This window comes from Corvus hawaiiensis, chromosome 31, assembly GCF_020740725.1.
Source record: "Corvus hawaiiensis isolate bCorHaw1 chromosome 31, bCorHaw1.pri.cur, whole genome shotgun sequence".
Taxonomy (NCBI): Eukaryota; Metazoa; Chordata; class Aves; order Passeriformes; family Corvidae; genus Corvus; species Corvus hawaiiensis.
In genome coordinates, this window is record NC_063243.1 from 3073933 (window position 1) to 3094851 (window position 20919).

The window sequence follows — 20919 nt, forward strand, 5'->3', positions numbered from 1 at the left end:
TCCCAGGTGTGTTCAGCAGCTGTTGCTCAGTGTTGATGCAAAGCTTTTGTGTTCCTCATGGAAGCAAGGAGCCATTGTTACACTGCAGGGCCTCATGGGATCAAGGAGACAATTGTGACAGTACAGAACCTCCTAGAAACAAGGCTCCATGGTGACACCGTGGGGAATCATGGAATCAAGGAGCCCGTTGTGACACAGAGAGGCCGCCTGGAAGCAATGGTCCATTGTTACACTGCGGATTCAAGAAGAAGACCATGGGGACAGCACGGAACCTCATGGAACCCTCCGTCCATTGGGACACAGCGGGGCCTCATGGACACAAGGGGACCATTGTGGCAAAGCTGGGCCTCATGGAAGCATGGAGAGCATTGTGACATTGTGAGCAATCATGGAAGCATGGAGAGCATTGTGCCACTAAGGAAACTGATAGAACCAAGGCGATCACTGGGACACAATGGAAGCACATGGAATCAAGGCTCCATGATGACTTTGGAGGGCCTCATGGAGCACAGGATCCATTGTGACACAGCAAGACCTCGTGGAACCAAGGAGCCTTTGTGATACTCCAGATGCGCATGGAAGCCAGGGTGCACTGAGACGCAGCGGGGCCTTGTTGGAACCAAAGACACCTCTGCAAAAAGCAAGGTAGCTCACAGAACCAAGGAGTCCATTGTTCCATTGTAGAAAATTTTACATTACATTCTAGAAAACCTATGGAACCAAGGGGCTATTGTGACACAGGGGGGCCACATGGAAGCAATTGTCCATTATGACAATGTGGATCAAAGGTGAGCATGGTGACACTGCGGAACCTCATGGAAGCAAGGAGCCATTGTGACACAGTGGGGCCTCATGGAATCAAGGAGACCATGGTGACACAGGTGATGCACAGGAAGCCAAGGAGCCATTGTGACACAGTGGGGCCTCATGGAATCAAGGAGACTATTGTGACACAGGTGATGCACATGAAGCCAAGGAGCCATTGTGACACAGCGGGGCTTCTTCCCTTGAGCTCTGCAGCTGGCTGTCCCAGCCCATGGCACCATGTGCCATCTGCTCTCCTCAGGGCTCTGCCTGCACACAGGCCCAGGGAAGTTTTCCTGATGTAAGGAAAGAATGGAAAAGCCTGAGCAGCTTTCCTCAACAACAAACCCACATACTCAGTCCAGGCTGCCTGCAATGATGTCCCCTTTCTACAAGGGACACTGTGAGCAAGAATGATCTCTGGGAGCAGAATTCCCGCAGTCTTTCCACGGAATTCTCTGTCCCTGTCCTTTGCCTGGCTCTCTGTTGCAGATGGAAGCTGCTGCTGCCATTCTCAGCTTGAAGCCCTCTTTTGATGCAAGCAGATGCTCCCAGGTGTGTTCAGCAGCTGTTGCTCAGTGTTGATGCAAAGCTTTTGTGTTCCTCATGGAAGCAAGGAGCCATTGTGACACTGCAGGGCCTCATGGGATCAAGGAGACAATTGTGACAGTACAGAACCTCCTAGAAACAAGGCTCCATGGTGACACCGTGGGGAATCATGGAATCAAGGAGCCCCTTGTGACACAGAGAGGCCGCCTGGAAGCAATGGTCCATTGTTACACTGCGGATTCAAGAAGACCATGGGGACAGCACGGAACCTCATGGAACCCTCCGTCCATTGGGACACAGCGGGGCCTCATGGACACAAGGGGACCATTGTGGCAAAGCAGGGCCTCATGGAAGCATGGAGAGCATTGTGCCACTAAGGAAACTGATGGTACCAAGGCGATCACTGGGACACAATGGAAGCACATGGAATCAAGGCTCCATGATGACTTTGGAGGGCCTCATGGAGCACAGGATCCATTGTGACACAGCAAGACCTCGTGGAACCAAGGAGCCTTTGTGATACTCCAGATGCGCATGGAAGCCAGGGTGCACTGAGACGCAGCGGGGCCTTGTTGGAACCAAAGACACCTCTGCAAAAAGCAAGGTAGCTCACCGAACCAAGGAGTCCATTGTTCCATTGTAGAAAATTTTACATTACATTCTAGAAAACCTATGGAACCAAGGGGCTATTGTGACACAGGGGGGCCACATGGAAGCAATTGTCCATTACGACAATGTGGATCACAGGTGAGCATGGTGACACTGCGGAACCTCATGGAAGCAAGGAGCCATTGTGACACAGTGGGGCCTCATGGAATCAAGGAGAGCATGGTGACACAGGTGATGCACAGGAAGCCAAGGAGCCATTGTGACACAGTGGGGCCTCATGGAATCAAGGAGACCATGGTGACACAGGTGATGCACATGAAGCCAAGGAGCCATTGTGACCCAGTGGGGCCTCATGGAATCAAGGAGACTATTGTGACACAGGTGATGCACATGAAGCCAAGGAGCCATTGTGACACAGCGGGGCTTCTTCCCTTGAGCTCTGCAGCTGGCTGTCCCAGCCCACGGCACCATGTGCCATCTGCTCTCCTCAGGGCTCTGCCTGCACACAGGCCCAGGGAAGTTTTCCTGATGTAAGGAAAGAATGGAAAAGCCTGAGCAGCTTTCCTCAACAACAAACCCACATACTCAGTCCAGGCTGCCTGCAATGATGTCCCCTTTCTACAAGGGACACTGTGAGCAAGAATGATCTCTGGGAGCAGAATTCCCGCAGTCTTTCCACGGAATTCTCTGTCCCTGTCCTTTGCCTGGCTTTCTGTTGCAGATGGAAGCTGCTGCTGCCATTCTCAGCTTGAAGCCCTCTTTTGATGCAAGCAGATGCTCCCAGGTGTGTTCAGCAGCTGTTGCTCAGTGTTGATGCAAAGCTTTTGTGTTCCTCATGGAAGCAAGGAGCCATTGTTACACTGCAGGGCCTCATGGGATCAAGGAGACAATTGAGACAGTACAGAACCTTCTAGAAACAAGGCTCCATGGTGACACCGTGGGGAATCATGGAATCAAGGAGCCCGTTGTGACACAGAGAGGCCGCCTGGAAGCAATGGTCCATTGTTACACTGCGGATTCAAGAAGACCATGGGGACAGCACGGAACCTCATGGAACCCTCCGTCCATTGGGACACAGCGGGGCCTCATGGACACAAGGGGACCATTGTGGCAAAGCTGGGCCTCATGGAAGCATGGAGAGCATTGTGACATTGTGAGCAGTCATGGAAGCATGGAGAGCATTGTGCCACTAAGGAAACTGATGGTACCAAGGCAATCACTGGGACACAATGGAAGCACATGGAATCAAGGCTCCATGATGACTTTGGAGGGCCTCATGGAGCACAGGATCCATTGTGACACAGCAAGACCTCGTGGAACCAAGGAGCCTTTGTGATACTCCAGATGCGCATGGAAGCCAGGGTGCACTGAGACGCAGCGGGGCCTTGTTGGAACCAAAGACACCTCTGCAAAAAGCAAGGTAGCTCACAGAACCAAGGAGTCCATTGTTCCATTGTAGAAAATTTTACATTACATTCTAGAAAACCTATGGAACCAAGGAGCCATTGTGACACAGTGGGGCCTCATGGAATCAAGGAGACCATGGTGACACAGGTGATGCACAGGAAGCCAAGGAGCCATTGTGACACAGTGGGGCCTCATGGAATCAAGGAGACCATGGTGACACAGGTGATGCACATGAAGCCAAGGAGCCATTGTGACCCAGTGGGGCCTCATGGAATCAAGGAGACCATGGTGACACAGGTGATGCACATGAAGCCAAGGAGCCATTGTGACACAGCGGGGCTTCTTCCCTTGAGCTCTGCAGCTGGCTGTCCCAGCCCACGGCACCATGTGCCATCTGCTCTCCTCAGGGCTCTGCCTGCACACAGGCCCAGGGAAGTTTTCCTGATGTAAAGAAAGAATGGAAAAGCCTGAGCAGCTTTCCTCAACAACAAACCCACATACTCAGTCCAGGCTGCCTGGAATGATGTCCCCTTTCTACAAGGGACACTGTGAGCAGGAATGATCTCTGGCAGCAGAATTCCCGCAGTCTTTCCACGGAATTCTCTGTCCCTGTCCTTTGCCTGGCTCTCTGTTGCAGATGGAAGCTGCTGCTGCCATTCTCAGCTTGAAGCCCTCTTTTGATGCAAGCAGATGCTCCCAGGTGTGTTCAGCACCTGTTGCTCAGTGTTGATGCAAAGCTTTTGTGTTCCTCATGGAAGCAAGGAGCCATTGTGACACTGCAGGGCCTCATGGGATCAAGGAGACAATTGAGACAGTACAGAACCTCCTAGAAACAAGGCTCCATGGTGACACCGTGGGGAATCATGGAATCAAGGAGCCCGTTGTGACACAGAGAGGCCGTCTGCAAGCAATGGTCCATTGTTACACTGCGGATTCAAGAAGACCATGGGGACAGCACGGAACCTCATGGAACCCTCCGTCCATTGGGACACAGCGGGGCCTCATGGACACAAGGGGACCATTGTGGCAAAGCTGGGCCTCATGGAAGCATGGAGAGCATTGTGACATTGTGAGCAGTCATGGAAGCATGGAGAGCATTGTGCCACTAAGGAAACTGATGGTACCAAGGCAATCACTGGGACACAATGGAAGCACATGGAATCAAGGCTCCATGATGACTTTGGAGGGCCTCATGGAGCACAGGATCCATTGTGACACAGCAAGACCTCGTGGAACCAAGGAGCCTTTGTGATACTCCAGATGCGCATGGAAGCCAGGGTGCACTGAGACGCAGCGGGGCCTTGTTGGAACCAAAGACACCTCTGCAAAAAGCAAGGTAGCTCACAGAACCAAGGAGTCCATTGTTCCATTGTAGAAAATTTTACATTACATTCTAGAAAACCTATGGAACCAAGGAGCCATTGTGACACAGTGGGGCCTCATGGAATCAAGGAGACCATGGTGACACAGGTGATGCACAGGAAGCCAAGGAGCCATTGTGACACAGTGGGGCCTCATGGAATCAAGGAGACCATGGTGACACAGGTGATGCACATGAAGCCAAGGAGCCATTGTGACCCAGTGGGGCCTCATGGAATCAAGGAGACCATGGTGACACAGGTGATGCACATGAAGCCAAGGAGCCATTGTGACACAGCGGGGCTTCTTCCCTTGAGCTCTGCAGCTGGCTGTCCCAGCCCACGGCACCATGTGCCATCTGCTCTCCTCAGGGCTCTGCCTGCACACAGGCCCAGGGAAGTTTTCCTGATGTAAAGAAAGAATGGAAAAGCCTGAGCAGCTTTCCTCAACAACAAACCCACATACTCAGTCCAGGCTGCCTGGAATGATGTCCCCTTTCTACAAGGGACACTGTGAGCAGGAATGATCTCTGGCAGCAGAATTCCCGCAGTCTTTCCACGGAATTCTCTGTCCCTGTCCTTTGCCTGGCTCTCTGTTGCAGATGGAAGCTGCTGCTGCCATTCTCAGCTTGAAGCCCTCTTTTGATGCAAGCAGATGCTCCCAGGTGTGTTCAGCACCTGTTGCTCAGTGTTGATGCAAAGCTTTTGTGTTCCTCATGGAAGCAAGGAGCCATTGTGACACTGCAGGGCCTCATGGGATCAAGGAGACAATTGAGACAGTACAGAACCTCCTAGAAACAAGGCTCCATGGTGACACCGTGGGGAATCATGGAATCAAGGAGCCCGTTGTGACACAGAGAGGCCGTCTGCAAGCAATGGTCCATTGTTACACTGCGGATTCAAGAAGACCATGGGGACAGCACGGAACCTCATGGAACCCTCCGTCCATTGGGACACAGCGGGGCCTCATGGACACAAGGGGACCATTGTGGCAAAGCTGGGCCTCATGGAAGCATGGAGAGCATTGTGCCACTAAGGAAACTGATGGTACCAAGGCGATCACTGGGACACAATGGAAGCACATGGAATCAAGGCTCCATGATGACTTTGGAGGGCCTCATGGAGCACAGGATCCATTGTGACACAGCAAGACCTCGTGGAACCAAGGAGCCTTTGTGATACTCCAGATGCGCATGGAAGCCAGGGTGCACTGAGACGCAGCGGGGCCTTGTTGGAACCAAAGACACCTCTGCAAAAAGCAAGGTAGCTCACAGAACCAAGGAGTCCATTGTTCCATTGTAGAAAGTTTTACATTACATTCTAGAAAACCTATGGAACCAAGGGGCTATTGTGACACAGGGGGGCCACATGGAAGCAATTGTCCATTATGACAATGTGGATCACAGGTGAGCATGGTGACACTGCGGAACCTCATGGAAGCAAGGAGCCATTGTGACACAGTGGGGCCTCATGGAATCAAGGAGAGCATGGTGACACAGGTGATGCACAGGAAGCCAAGGAGCCATTGTGACACAGTGGGGCCTCATGGAATCAAGGAGACCATGGTGACACAGGTGATGCACATGAAGCCAAGGAGCCATTGTGACACAGTGGGGCCTCATGGAATCAAGGAGACCATGGTGACACAGGTGATGCACAGGAAGCCAAGGAGCCATTGTGACACAGTGGGGCCTCATGGAATCAAGGAGACTATTGTGACACAGGTGATGCACATGAAGCCAAGGAGCCATTGTGACACAGCGGGGCTTCTTCCCTTGAGCTCTGCAGCTGGCTGTCCCAGCCCATGGCACCATGTGCCATCTGCTCTCCTCAGGGCTCTGCCTGCACACAGGCCCAGGGAAGTTTTCCTGATGTAAGGAAAGAATGGAAAAGCCTGAGCAGCTTTCCTCAACAACAAACCCACATACTCAGTCCAGGCTGCCTGCAATGATGTCCCCTTTCTACAAGGGACACTGTGAGCAAGAATGATCTCTGGGAGCAGAATTCCCACAGTCTTTCCACGGAATTCTCTGTCCCTGTCCTTTGCCTGGCTCTCTGTTGCAGATGGAAGCTGCTGCTGCCATTCTCAGCTTGAAGCCCTCTTTTGATGCAAGCAGATGCTCCCAGGTGTGTTCAGCAGCTGTTGCTCAGTGTTGATGCAAAGCTTTTGTGTTCCTCATGGAAGCAAGGAGCCATTGTGACACTGCAGGGCCTCATGGGATCAAGGAGACAATTGTGACAGTACAGAACCTCCTAGAAACAAGGCTCCATGGTGACACCGTGGGGAATCATGGAATCAAGGAGCCCCTTGTGACACAGAGAGGCCGCCTGGAAGCAATGGTCCATTGTTACACTGCGGATTCAAGAAGACCATGGGGACAGCACGGAACCTCATGGAACCCTCCGTCCATTGGGACACAGCGGGGCCTCATGGACACAAGGGGACCATTGTGGCAAAGCAGGGCCTCATGGAAGCATGGAGAGCATTGTGCCACTAAGGAAACTGATGGTACCAAGGCGATCACTGGGACACAATGGAAGCACATGGAATCAAGGCTCCATGATGACTTTGGAGGGCCTCATGGAGCACAGGATCCATTGTGACACAGCAAGACCTCGTGGAACCAAGGAGCCTTTGTGATACTCCAGATGCGCATGGAAGCCAGGGTGCACTGAGACGCAGCGGGGCCTTGTTGGAACCAAAGACACCTCTGCAAAAAGCAAGGTAGCTCACCGAACCAAGGAGTCCATTGTTCCATTGTAGAAAATTTTACATTACATTCTAGAAAACCTATGGAACCAAGGGGCTATTGTGACACAGGGGGGCCACATGGAAGCAATTGTCCATTACGACAATGTGGATCACAGGTGAGCATGGTGACACTGCGGAACCTCATGGAAGCAAGGAGCCATTGTGACACAGTGGGGCCTCATGGAATCAAGGAGAGCATGGTGACACAGGTGATGCACAGGAAGCCAAGGAGCCATTGTGACACAGTGGGGCCTCATGGAATCAAGGAGACCATGGTGACACAGGTGATGCACATGAAGCCAAGGAGCCATTGTGACACAGTGGGGCCTCATGGAATCAAGGAGACTATTGTGACACAGGTGATGCACATGAAGCCAAGGAGCCATTGTGACACAGCGGGGCTTCTTCCCTTGAGCTCTGCAGCTGGCTGTCCCAGCCCACGGCACCATGTGCCATCTGCTCTCCTCAGGGCTCTGCCTGCACACAGGCCCAGGGAAGTTTTCCTGATGTAAGGAAAGAATGGAAAAGCCTGAGCAGCTTTCCTCAACAACAAACCCACATACTCAGTCCAGGCTGCCTGCAATGATGTCCCCTTTCTACAAGGGACACTGTGAGCAAGAATGATCTCTGGGAGCAGAATTCCCGCAGTCTTTCCACGGAATTCTCTGTCCCTGTCCTTTGCCTGGCTCTCTGTTGCAGATGGAAGCTGCTGCTGCCATTCTCAGCTTGAAGCCCTCTTTTGATGCAAGCAGATGCTCCCAGGTGTGTTCAGCAGCTGTTGCTCAGTGTTGATGCAAAGCTTTTGTGTTCCTCATGGAAGCAAGGAGCCATTGTGACACTGCAGGGCCTCATGGGATCAAGGAGACAATTGAGACAGTACAGAACCTCCTAGAAACAAGGCTCCATGGTGACACCGTGGGGAATCATGGAATCAAGGAGCCCGTTGTGACACAGAGAGGCCGCCTGGAAGCAATGGTCCATTGTTACACTGCGGATTCAAGAAGACCATGGGGACAGCACGGAACCTCATGGAACCCTCCGTCCATTGGGACACAGCGGGGCCTCATGGACACAAGGGGACCATTGTGGCAAAGCTGGGCCTCATGGAAGCATGGAGAGCATTGTGACATTGTGAGCAATCATGGAAGCATGGAGAGCATTGTGCCACTAAGGAAACTGATGGTACCAAGGCAATCACTGGGACACAATGGAAGCACATGGAATCAAGGCTCCATGATGACTTTGGAGGGCCTCATGGAGCACAGGATCCATTGTGACACAGCAAGACCTCGTGGAACCAAGGAGCCTTTGTGATACTCCAGATGCGCATGGAAGCCAGGGTGCACTGAGACGCAGCGGGGCCTTGTTGGAACCAAAGACACCTCTGCAAAAAGCAAGGTAGCTCACAGAACCAAGGAGTCCATTGTTCCATTGTAGAAAATTTTACATTACATTCTAGAAAACCTATGGAACCAAGGGGCTATTGTGACACAGGGGGGCCACATGGAAGCAATTGTCCATTATGACAATGTGGATCAAAGGTGAGCATGGTGACACTGCAGAACCTCATGGAAGCAAGGAGCCATTGTGACACAGTGGGGCCTCATGGAATCAAGGAGACCATGGTGACACAGGTGGTGCACAGGAAGCCAAGGAGCCATTGTGACACAGTGGGGCCTCATGGAATCAAGGAGAGCATGGTGACACAGGTGATGCACAGGAAGCCAAGGAGCCATTGTGACACAGTGGGGCCTCATGGAATCAAGGAGACCATGGTGACACAGGTGATGCACATGAAGCCAAGGAGACCATGGTGACACAGTGGGGCCTCATGGAAGCAAGGAGACCATGGTGACACAGGTGATCCACATGAAGCCAAGGAGCCATTGTGACACAGCGGGGCTTCTTCCCTTGAGCTCTGCAGCTGGCTGTCCCAGCCCACGGCACCATGTGCCATCTGCTCTCCTCAGGGCTCTGCCTGCACACAGGCCCAGGGAAGTTTTCCTGATGTAAGGAAAGAATGGAAAAGCCTGAGCTGGTTTCCTCAACAACAAACCCACATACTCAGTCCAGGCTGCCTGCAATGATGTCCCCTTTCTACACGGGACACTGTGAGCAGGAATGATCTCTGGCAGCAGAATTCCCGCAGTCTTTCCACGGAATTCTCTGTCCCTGTCCTTTGCCTGGCTCTCTGTTGCAGATGGAAGCTGCTGCTGCCATTCTCAGCTTGAAGCCCTCTTTTGATGCAAGCAGATGCTCCCAGGTGTGTTCAGCACCTGTTGCTCAGTGTTGATGCAAAGCTTTTGTGTTCCTCATGGAAGCAAGGAGCCATTGTGACACTGCAGGGGCTCATGGGATCAAGGAGACAATTGTGACAGTACAGAACCTCCTAGAAACAAGGCTCCATGGTGACACCGTGGGGAATCATGGAATCAAGGAGCCCGTTGTGACACAGAGAGGCCGCCTGGAAGCAATGGTCCATTGTTACACTGCGGATTCAAGAAGACCATGAGGACAGCACGGAACCTCATGGAACCCTCCGTCCATTGGGACACAGCGGGGCCTCATGGACACAAGGGGACCATTGTGGCAAAGCAGGGCCTCATGGAAGCATGGAGAGCATTGTGCCACTAAGGAAACTGATGGTACCAAGGCGATCACTGGGACACAATGGAAGCACATGGAATCAAGGCTCCATGATGACTTTGGAGGGCCTCATGGAGCACAGGATCCATTGTGACACAGCAAGACCTCGTGGAACCAAGGAGCCTTTGTGATACTCCAGATGCGCATGGAAGCCAGGGTGCACTGAGACGCAGCGGGGCCTTGTTGGAACCAAAGACACCTCTGCAAAAAGCAAGGTAGCTCACAGAACCAAGGAGTCCATTGTTCCATTGTAGAAAATTTTACATTACATTCTAGAAAACCTATGGAACCAAGGGGCTATTGTGACACAGTGGGGCCACATGGAAGCAATTGTCCATTATGACAATGTGGATCACAGGTGAGCATGGTGACACTGCGGAACCTCATGGAAGCAAGGAGCCATTGTGACACAGTGGGGCCTCATGGAATCAAGGAGAGCATGGTGACACAGGTGATGCACAGGAAGCCAAGGAGCCATTGTGACACAGTGGGGCCTCATGGAATCAAGGAGACCATGGTGACACAGGTGATGCACATGAAGCCAAGGAGCCATTGTGACACAGTGGGGCCTCATGGAATCAAGGAGACTATTGTGACACAGGTGATGCACATGAAGCCAAGGAGCCATTGTGACACAGCGGGGCTTCTTCCCTTGAGCTCTGCAGCTGGCTGTCCCAGCCCACGGCACCATGTGCCATCTGCTCTCCTCAGGGCTCTGCCTGCACACAGGCCCAGGGAAGTTTTCCTGATGTAAGGAAAGAATGGAAAAGCCTGAGCAGCTTTCCTCAACAACAAACCCACATACTCAGTCCAGGCTGCCTGCAATGATGTCCCCTTTCTACAAGGGACACTGTGAGCAAGAATGATCTCTGGCAGCAGAATTCCCGCAGTCTTTCCACGGAATTCTCTGTCCCTGTCCTTTGCCTGGCTCTCTGTTGCAGATGGAAGCTGCTGCTGCCATTCTCAGCTTGAAGCCCTCTTTTGATGCAAGCAGATGCTCCCAGGTGTGTTCAGCACCTGTTGCTCAGTGTTGATGCAAAGCTTTTGTGTTCCTCATGGAAGCAAGGAGCCATTGTTACACTGCAGGGCCTCATGGGATCAAGGAGACAATTGAGACAGTACAGAACCTTCTAGAAACAAGGCTCCATGGTGACACCGTGGGGAATCATGGAATCAAGGAGCCCGTTGTGACACAGAGAGGCCGCCTGGAAGCAATGGTCCATTGTTACACTGCGGATTCAAGAAGACCATGGGGACAGCACGGAACCTCATGGAACCCTCCGTCCATTGGGACACAGCGGGGCCTCATGGACACAAGGGGACCATTGTGGCAAAGCTGGGCCTCATGGAAGCATGGAGAGCATTGTGACATTGTGAGCAGTCATGGAAGCATGGAGAGCATTGTGCCACTAAGGAAACTGATGGTACCAAGGCAATCACTGGGACACAATGGAAGCACATGGAATCAAGGCTCCATGATGACTTTGGAGGGCCTCATGGAGCACAGGATCCATTGTGACACAGCAAGACCTCGTGGAACCAAGGAGCCTTTGTGATACTCCAGATGCGCATGGAAGCCAGGGTGCACTGAGACGCAGCGGGGCCTTGTTGGAACCAAAGACACCTCTGCAAAAAGCAAGGTAGCTCACAGAACCAAGGAGTCCATTGTTCCATTGTAGAAAATTTTACATTACATTCTAGAAAACCTATGGAACCAAGGAGCCATTGTGACACAGTGGGGCCTCATGGAATCAAGGAGACCATGGTGACACAGGTGATGCACAGGAAGCCAAGGAGCCATTGTGACACAGTGGGGCCTCATGGAATCAAGGAGACCATGGTGACACAGGTGATGCACATGAAGCCAAGGAGCCATTGTGACCCAGTGGGGCCTCATGGAATCAAGGAGACCATGGTGACACAGGTGATCCACATGAAGCCAAGGAGCCATTGTGACACAGCGGGGCTTCTTCCCTTGAGCTCTGCAGCTGGCTGTCCCAGCCCACGGCACCATGTGCCATCTGCTCTCCTCAGGGCTCTGCCTGCACACAGGCCCAGGGAAGTTTTCCTGATGTAAAGAAAGAATGGAAAAGCCTGAGCAGCTTTCCTCAACAACAAACCCACATACTCAGTCCAGGCTGCCTGGAATGATGTCCCCTTTCTACAAGGGACACTGTGAGCAGGAATGATCTCTGGCAGCAGAATTCCCGCAGTCTTTCCACGGAATTCTCTGTCCCTGTCCTTTGCCTGGCTCTCTGTTGCAGATGGAAGCTGCTGCTGCCATTCTCAGCTTGAAGCCCTCTTTTGATGCAAGCAGATGCTCCCAGGTGTGTTCAGCACCTGTTGCTCAGTGTTGATGCAAAGCTTTTGTGTTCCTCATGGAAGCAAGGAGCCATTGTGACACTGCAGGGCCTCATGGGATCAAGGAGACAATTGAGACAGTACAGAACCTCCTAGAAACAAGGCTCCATGGTGACACCGTGGGGAATCATGGAATCAAGGAGCCCGTTGTGACACAGAGAGGCCGTCTGCAAGCAATGGTCCATTGTTACACTGCGGATTCAAGAAGACCATGGGGACAGCACGGAACCTCATGGAACCCTCCGTCCATTGGGACACAGCGGGGCCTCATGGACACAAGGGGACCATTGTGGCAAAGCTGGGCCTCATGGAAGCATGGAGAGCATTGTGCCACTAAGGAAACTGATGGTACCAAGGCGATCACTGGGACACAATGGAAGCACATGGAATCAAGGCTCCATGATGACTTTGGAGGGCCTCATGGAGCACAGGATCCATTGTGACACAGCAAGACCTCGTGGAACCAAGGAGCCTTTGTGATACTCCAGATGCGCATGGAAGCCAGGGTGCACTGAGACGCAGCGGGGCCTTGTTGGAACCAAAGACACCTCTGCAAAAAGCAAGGTAGCTCACAGAACCAAGGAGTCCATTGTTCCATTGTAGAAAGTTTTACATTACATTCTAGAAAACCTATGGAACCAAGGGGCTATTGTGACACAGGGGGGCCACATGGAAGCAATTGTCCATTATGACAATGTGGATCACAGGTGAGCATGGTGACACTGCGGAACCTCATGGAAGCAAGGAGCCATTGTGACACAGTGGGGCCTCATGGAATCAAGGAGAGCATGGTGACACAGGTGATGCACAGGAAGCCAAGGAGCCATTGTGACACAGTGGGGCCTCATGGAATCAAGGAGACCATGGTGACACAGGTGATGCACATGAAGCCAAGGAGCCATTGTGACCCAGTGGGGCCTCATGGAATCAAGGAGACTATTGTGACACAGGTGATGCACATGAAGCCAAGGAGCCATTGTGACACAGCGGGGCTTCTTCCCTTGAGCTCTGCAGCTGGCTGTCCCAGCCCACGGCACCATGTGCCATCTGCTCTCCTCAGGGCTCTGCCTGCACACAGGCCCAGGGAAGTTTTCCTGATGTAAGGAAAGAATGGAAAAGCCTGAGCAGCTTTCCTCAACAACAAACCCACATACTCAGTCCAGGCTGCCTGCAATGATGTCCCCTTTCTACAAGGGACACTGTGAGCAAGAATGATCTCTGGGAGCAGAATTCCCGCAGTCTTTCCACGGAATTCTCTGTCCCTGTCCTTTGCCTGGCTCTCTGTTGCAGATGGAAGCTGCTGCTGCCATTCTCAGCTTGAAGCCCTCTTTTGATGCAAGCAGATGCTCCCAGGTGTGTTCAGCAGCTGTTGCTCAGTGTTGATGCAAAGCTTTTGTGTTCCTCATGGAAGCAAGGAGCCATTGTTACACTGCAGGGCCTCATGGGATCAAGGAGACAATTGAGACAGTACAGAACCTCCTAGAAACAAGGCTCCATGGTGACACCGTGGGGAATCATGGAATCAAGGAGCCCGTTGTGACACAGAGAGGCCGCCTGGAAGCAATGGTCCATTGTTACACTGCGGATTCAAGAAGACCATGGGGACAGCACGGAACCTCATGGAACCCTCCGTCCATTGGGACACAGCGGGGCCTCATGGACACAAGGGGACCATTGTGGCAAAGCTGGGCCTCATGGAAGCATGGAGAGCATTGTGACATTGTGAGCAGTCATGGAAGCATGGAGAGCATTGTGCCACTAAGGAAACTGATGGTACCAAGGCAATCACTGGGACACAATGGAAGCACATGGAATCAAGGCTCCATGATGACTTTGGAGGGCCTCATGGAGCACAGGATCCATTGTGACACAGCAAGACCTCGTGGAACCAAGGAGCCTTTGTGATACTCCAGATGCGCATGGAAGCCAGGGTGCACTGAGACGCAGCGGGGCCTTGTTGGAACCAAAGACACCTCTGCAAAAAGCAAGGTAGCTCACAGAACCAAGGAGTCCATTGTTCCATTGTAGAAAATTTTACATTACATTCTAGAAAACCTATGGAACCAAGGAGCCATTGTGACACAGTGGGGCCTCATGGAATCAAGGAGACCATGGTGACACAGGTGATGCACAGGAAGCCAAGGAGCCATTGTGACACAGTGGGGCCTCATGGAATCAAGGAGACCATGGTGACACAGGTGATGCACATGAAGCCAAGGAGCCATTGTGACCCAGTGGGGCCTCATGGAATCAAGGAGAGCATGGTGACACAGGTGATGCACAGGAAGCCAAGGAGCCATTGTGACACAGCGGGGCTTCTTCCCTTGAGCTCTGCAGCTGGCTGTCCCAGCCCACGGCACCATGTGCCATCTGCTCTCCTCAGGGCTCTGCCTGCACACAGGCCCAGGGAAGTTTTCCTGATGTAAAGAAAGAATGGAAAAGCCTGAGCAGCTTTCCTCAACAACAAACCCACATACTCAGTCCAGGCTGCCTGGAATGATGTCCCCTTTCTACAAGGGACACTGTGAGCAGGAATGATCTCTGGCAGCAGAATTCCCGCAGTCTTTCCACGGAATTCTCTGTCCCTGTCCTTTGCCTGGCTCTCTGTTGCAGATGGAAGCTGCTGCTGCCATTCTCAGCTTGAAGCCCTCTTTTGATGCAAGCAGATGCTCCCAGGTGTGTTCAGCACCTGTTGCTCAGTGTTGATGCAAAGCTTTTGTGTTCCTCATGGAAGCAAGGAGCCATTGTTACACTGCAGGGCCTCATGGGATCAAGGAGACAATTGTGACAGTACAGAACCTTCTAGAAACAAGGCTCCATGGTGACACCGTGGGGAATCATGGAATCAAGGAGCCCGTTGTGACACAGAGAGGCCGCCTGCAAGCAATGGTCCATTGTTACACTGCGGATTCAAGAAGACCATGGGGACAGCACGGAACCTCATGGAACCCTCCGTCCATTGGGACACAGCGGGGCCTCATGGACACAAGGGGACCATTGTGGCAAAGCTGGGCCTCATGGAAGCATGGAGAGCATTGTGCCACTAAGGAAACTGATGGTACCAAGGCGATCACTGGGACACAATGGAAGCACATGGAATCAAGGCTCCATGATGACTTTGGAGGGCCTCATGGAGCACAGGATCCATTGTGACACAGCAAGACCTCGTGGAACCAAGGAGCCTTTGTGATACTCCAGATGCGCATGGAAGCCAGGGTGCACTGAGACGCAGCGGGGCCTTGTTGGAACCAAAGACACCTCTGCAAAAAGCAAGGTAGCTCACAGAACCAAGGAGTCCATTGTTCCATTGTAGAAAGTTTTACATTACATTCTAGAAAACCTATGGAACCAAGGGGCTATTGTGACACAGCGGGGCCACATGGAAGCAATTGTCCATTATGACAATGTGGATCAAAGGTGAGCATGGTGACACTGCGGAACCTCATGGAAGCAAGGAGCCATTGTGACACAGTGGGGCCTCATGGAATCAAGGAGACCATGGTGACACAGGTGATGCACAGGAAGCCAAGGAGCCATTGTGACACAGTGGGGCCTCATGGAATCAAGGAGACCATGGTGACACAGGTGATGCACATGAAGCCAAGGAGCCATTGTGACACAGTGGGGCCTCATGGAATCAAGGAGACTATTGTGACACAGGTGATGCACATGAAGCCAAGGAGCCATTGTGACACAGCGGGGCTTCTTCCCTTGAGCTCTGCAGCTGGCTGTCCCAGCCCACGGCACCATGTGCCATCTGCTCTCCTCAGGGCTCTGCCTGCACACAGGCCCAGGGAAGTTTTCCTGATGTAAGGAAAGAATGGAAAAGCCTGAGCAGCTTTCCTCAACAACAAACCCACATACTCAGTCCAGGCTGCCTGCAATGATGTCCCCTTTCTACAAGGGACACTGTGAGCAAGAATGATCTCTGGCAGCAGAATTCCCGCAGTCTTTCCACGGAATTCTCTGTCCCTGTCCTTTGCCTGGCTCTCTGTTGCAGATGGAAGCTGCTGCTGCCATTCTCAGCTTGAAGCCCTCTTTTGATGCAAGCAGATGCTCCCAGGTGTGTTCAGCAGCTGTTGCTCAGTGTTGATGCAAAGCTTTTGTGTTCCTCATGGAAGCAAGGAGCCATTGTTACACTGCAGGGCCTCATGGGATCAAGGAGACAATTGTGACAGTACAGAACCTCCTAGAAACAAGGCTCCATGGTGACACCGTGGGGAATCATGGAATCAAGGAGCCCCTTGTGACACAGAGAGGCCGCCTGGAAGCAATGGTCCATTGTTACACTGCGGATTCAAGAAGACCATGGGGACAGCACGGAACCTCATGGAACCCTCCGTCCATTGGGACACAGCGGGGCCTCATGGACACAAGGGGACCATTGTGGCAAAGCAGGGCCTCATGGAAGCATGGAGAGCATTGTGCCACTAAGGAAACTGATGGTACCAAGGCGATCACTGGGACACAATGGAAGCACATGGAATCAAGGCTCCATGATGACTTTGGAGGGCCTCATGGAGCACAGGATCCATTGTGACACAGCAAGACCTCGTGGAACCAAGGAGCCTTTGTGATACTCCAGATGCGCATGGAAGCCAGGGTGCACTGAGACGCAGCGGGGCCTTGTTGGAACCAAAGACACCTCTGCAAAAAGCAAGGTAGCTCACCGAACCAAGGAGTCCATTGTTCCATTGTAGAAAATTTTACATTACATTCTAGAAAACCTATGGAACCAAGGGGCTATTGTGACACAGGGGGGCCACATGGAAGCAATTGTCCATTACGACAATGTGGATCACAGGTGAGCATGGTGACACTGCGGAACCTCATGGAAGCAAGGAGCCATTGTGACACAGTGGGGCCTCATGGAATCAAGGAGAGCATGGTGACACAGGTGATGCACAGGAAGCCAAGGAGCCATTGTGACACAGTGGGGCCTCATGGAATCAAGGAGAGCATGGTGACACAGGTGATGCACATGAAGCCAAGGAGCCATTGTGACACAGTGGGGCCTCATGGAATCAAGGAGACTATTGTGACACAGGTGATGCACATGAAGCCAAGGAGCCATTGTGACACAGCGGGGCTTCTTCCCTTGAGCTCTGCAGCTGGCTGTCCCAGCCCACGGCACCATGTGCCATCTGCTCTCCTCAGGGCTCTGCCTGCACACAGGCCCAGGGAAGTTTTCCTGATGTAAGGAAAGAATGGAAAAGCCTGAGCAGCTTTCCTCAACAACAAACCCACATACTCAGTCCAGGCTGCCTGCAATGATGTCCCCTTTCTACAAGGGACACTGTGAGCAAGAATGATCTCTGGCAGCAGAATTCCCGCAGTCTTTCCACGGAATTCTCTGTCCCTGTCCTTTGCCTGGCTCTCTGTTGCAGATGGAAGCTGCTGCTGCCATTCTCAGCTTGAAGCCCTCTTTTGATGCAAGCAGATGCTCCCAGGTGTGTTCAGCAGCTGTTGCTCAGTGTTGATGCAAAGCTTTTGTGTTCCTCATGGAAGCAAGGAGCCATTGTTACACTGCAGGGCCTCATGGGATCAAGGAGACAATTGAGACAGTACAGAACCTCCTAGAAACAAGGCTCCATGGTGACACCGTGGGGAATCATGGAATCAAGGAGCCCGTTGTGACACAGAGAGGCCGCCTGGAAGCAATGGTCCATTGTTACACTGCGGATTCAAGAAGACCATGGGGACAGCACGGAATCTCATGGAACCCTCCGTCCATTGGGACACAGCGGGGCCTCATGGACACAAGGGGACCATTGTGGCAAAGCTGGGCCTCATGGAAGCATGGAGAGCATTGTGACATTGTGAGCAATCATGGAAGCATGGAGAGCATTGTGCCACTAAGGAAACTGATGGTACCAAGGCAATCACTGGGACACAATGGAAGCACATGGAATCAAGGCTCCATGATGACTTTGGAGGGCCTCATGGAGCACAGGATCCATTGTGACACAGCAAGACCTCGTGGAACCAAGGAGCCTTTGTGATACTCCAGATGCGCATGGAAGCCAGGGTGCACTGAGACGCAGCGGGGCCTTGTTGGAACCAAAGACACCTCTGCAAAAAGCAAGGTAGCTCACAGAACCAAGGAGTCCATTGTTCCATTGTAGAAAATTTTACATTACATTCTAGAAAACCTATGGAACCAAGGGGCTATTGTGACACAGGGGGGCCACATGGAAGCAATTGTCCATTATGACAATGTGGATCAAAGGTGAGCATGGTGACACTGCAGAACCTCATGGAAGCAAGGAGCCATTGTGACACAGTGGGGCCTCATGGAATCAAGGAGACCATGGTGACACAGGTGGTGCACAGGAAGCCAAGGAGCCATTGTGACACAGTGGGGCCTCATGGAATCAAGGAGAGCATGGTGACACAGGTGATGCACAGGAAGCCAAGGAGCCATTGTGACACAGTGGGGCCTCATGGAATCAAGGAGACCATGGTGACACAGGTGATGCACATGAAGCCAAGGAGACCATGGTGACACAGTGGGGCCTCATGGAAGCAAGGAGACCATTGTGACACAGGTGATCCACATGAAGCCAAGGAGCCATTGTGACACAGCGGGGCTTCTTCCCTTGAGCTCTGCAGCTGGCTGTCCCAGCCCACGGCACCATGTGCCATCTGCTCTCCTCAGGGCTCTGCCTGCACACAGGCCCAGGGAAGTTTTCCTGATGTAAGGAAAGAATGGAAAAGCCTGAGCTGGTTTCCTCAACAACAAACCCACATACTCAGTCCAGGCTGCCTGGAATGATGTCCCCTTTCTACACGGGACACTGTGAGCAGGAATGATCTCTGGCAGCAGAATTCCCGCAGTCTTTCCACTGAATTCTCTGTCCCTGTCCTTTGCCTGGCTCTCTGTTGCAGATGGAAGCTGCTGCTGCCATTCTCAGCTTGAAGCCCTCTTTTGATGCAAGCAGATGCTCCCAGGTGTGTTCAGCACCTGTTGCTCAGTGTTGATGCAAAGCTTTTGTGTTCCTCATGGAAGCAAGGAGCCATTGTGACACTGCAGGGGCTCATGGGATCAAGGAGACAATTGTGACAGTACAGAACCTCCTAGAAACAAGGCTCCATGGTGACACCGTGGGGAATCATGGAATCAAGGAGCCCGTTGTGACACAGAGAGGCCGCCTGGAAGCAATGGTCCATTGTTACACTGCGGATTCAAGAAGACCATGAGGACAGCACGGAACCTCATGGAACCCTCCGTCCATTGGGACACAGCGGGGCCTCATGGACACAAGGGGACCATTGTGGCAAAGCAGGGCCTCATGGAAGCATGGAGAGCATTGTGCCACTAAGGAAACTGATGGTACCAAGGCGATCACTGGGACACAATGGAAGCACATGGAATCAAGGCTCCATGATGGCTTTGGAGGGCCTCATGGAGCACAGGATCCATTGTGACACAGCAAGACCTCGTGGAACCAAGGAGCCTTTGTGATACTCCAGATGCGCATGGAAGCCAGGGTGCACTGAGACGCAGCGGGGCCTTGTTGGAACCAAAGACACCTCTGCAAAAAGCAAGGTAGCTCACAGAACCAAGGAGTCCATTGTTCCATTGTAGAAAATTTTACATTACATTCTAGAAAACCTATGGAACCAAGGGGCTATTGTGACACAGTGGGGCCACATGGAAGCAATTGTCCATTATGACAATGTGGATCACAGGTGAGCATGGTGACACTGCGGAACCTCATGGAAGCAAGGAGCCATTGTGACACAGTGGGGCCTCATGGAATCAAGGAGAGCATGGTGACACAGGTGATGCACATGAAGCCAAGGAGCCATTGTGACACAGTGGGGCCTCATGGAATCAAGGAGACTATTGTGACACAGGTGATGCACATGAAGCCAAGGAGCCATTGTGACACAGCGGGGCTTCTTCCCTTGAGCTCTGCAGCTGGCTGTCCCAGCCCAAGGCACCATGTGCCATCTGCTCTCCTCAGGGCTCTGCCTGCACACAGGCCCAGGGAAGTTTTCCTGATGTAAGGAAAGAATGGAAAAGCCTGAGCAGCTTTCCTCAACAACAAACCCACATACTCAGTCCAGGCTGCCTGCAATGATGTCCCCTTTCTACAAGGGACACTGTGAGCAAGAATGATCTCTGGGAGCAGAATTCCCGCAGTCTTTCCACGGAATTCTCTGTCCCTGTCCTTTGCCTGGCTCTCTGTTGCAGATGGAAGCTGCTGCTGCCATTCTCAGCTTGAAGCCCTCTTTTGATGCAAGCAGATGCTCCCAGGTGTGTTCAGCAGCTGTTGCTCAGTGTTGATGCAAAGCTTTTGTGTTCCTCATGGAAGCAAGGAGCCATTGTTACACTGCAGGGCCTCATGGGATCAAGGAGACAATTGAGACAGTACAGAACCTTCTAGAAACAAGGCTCCATGGTGACACCGTGGGGAATCATGGAAT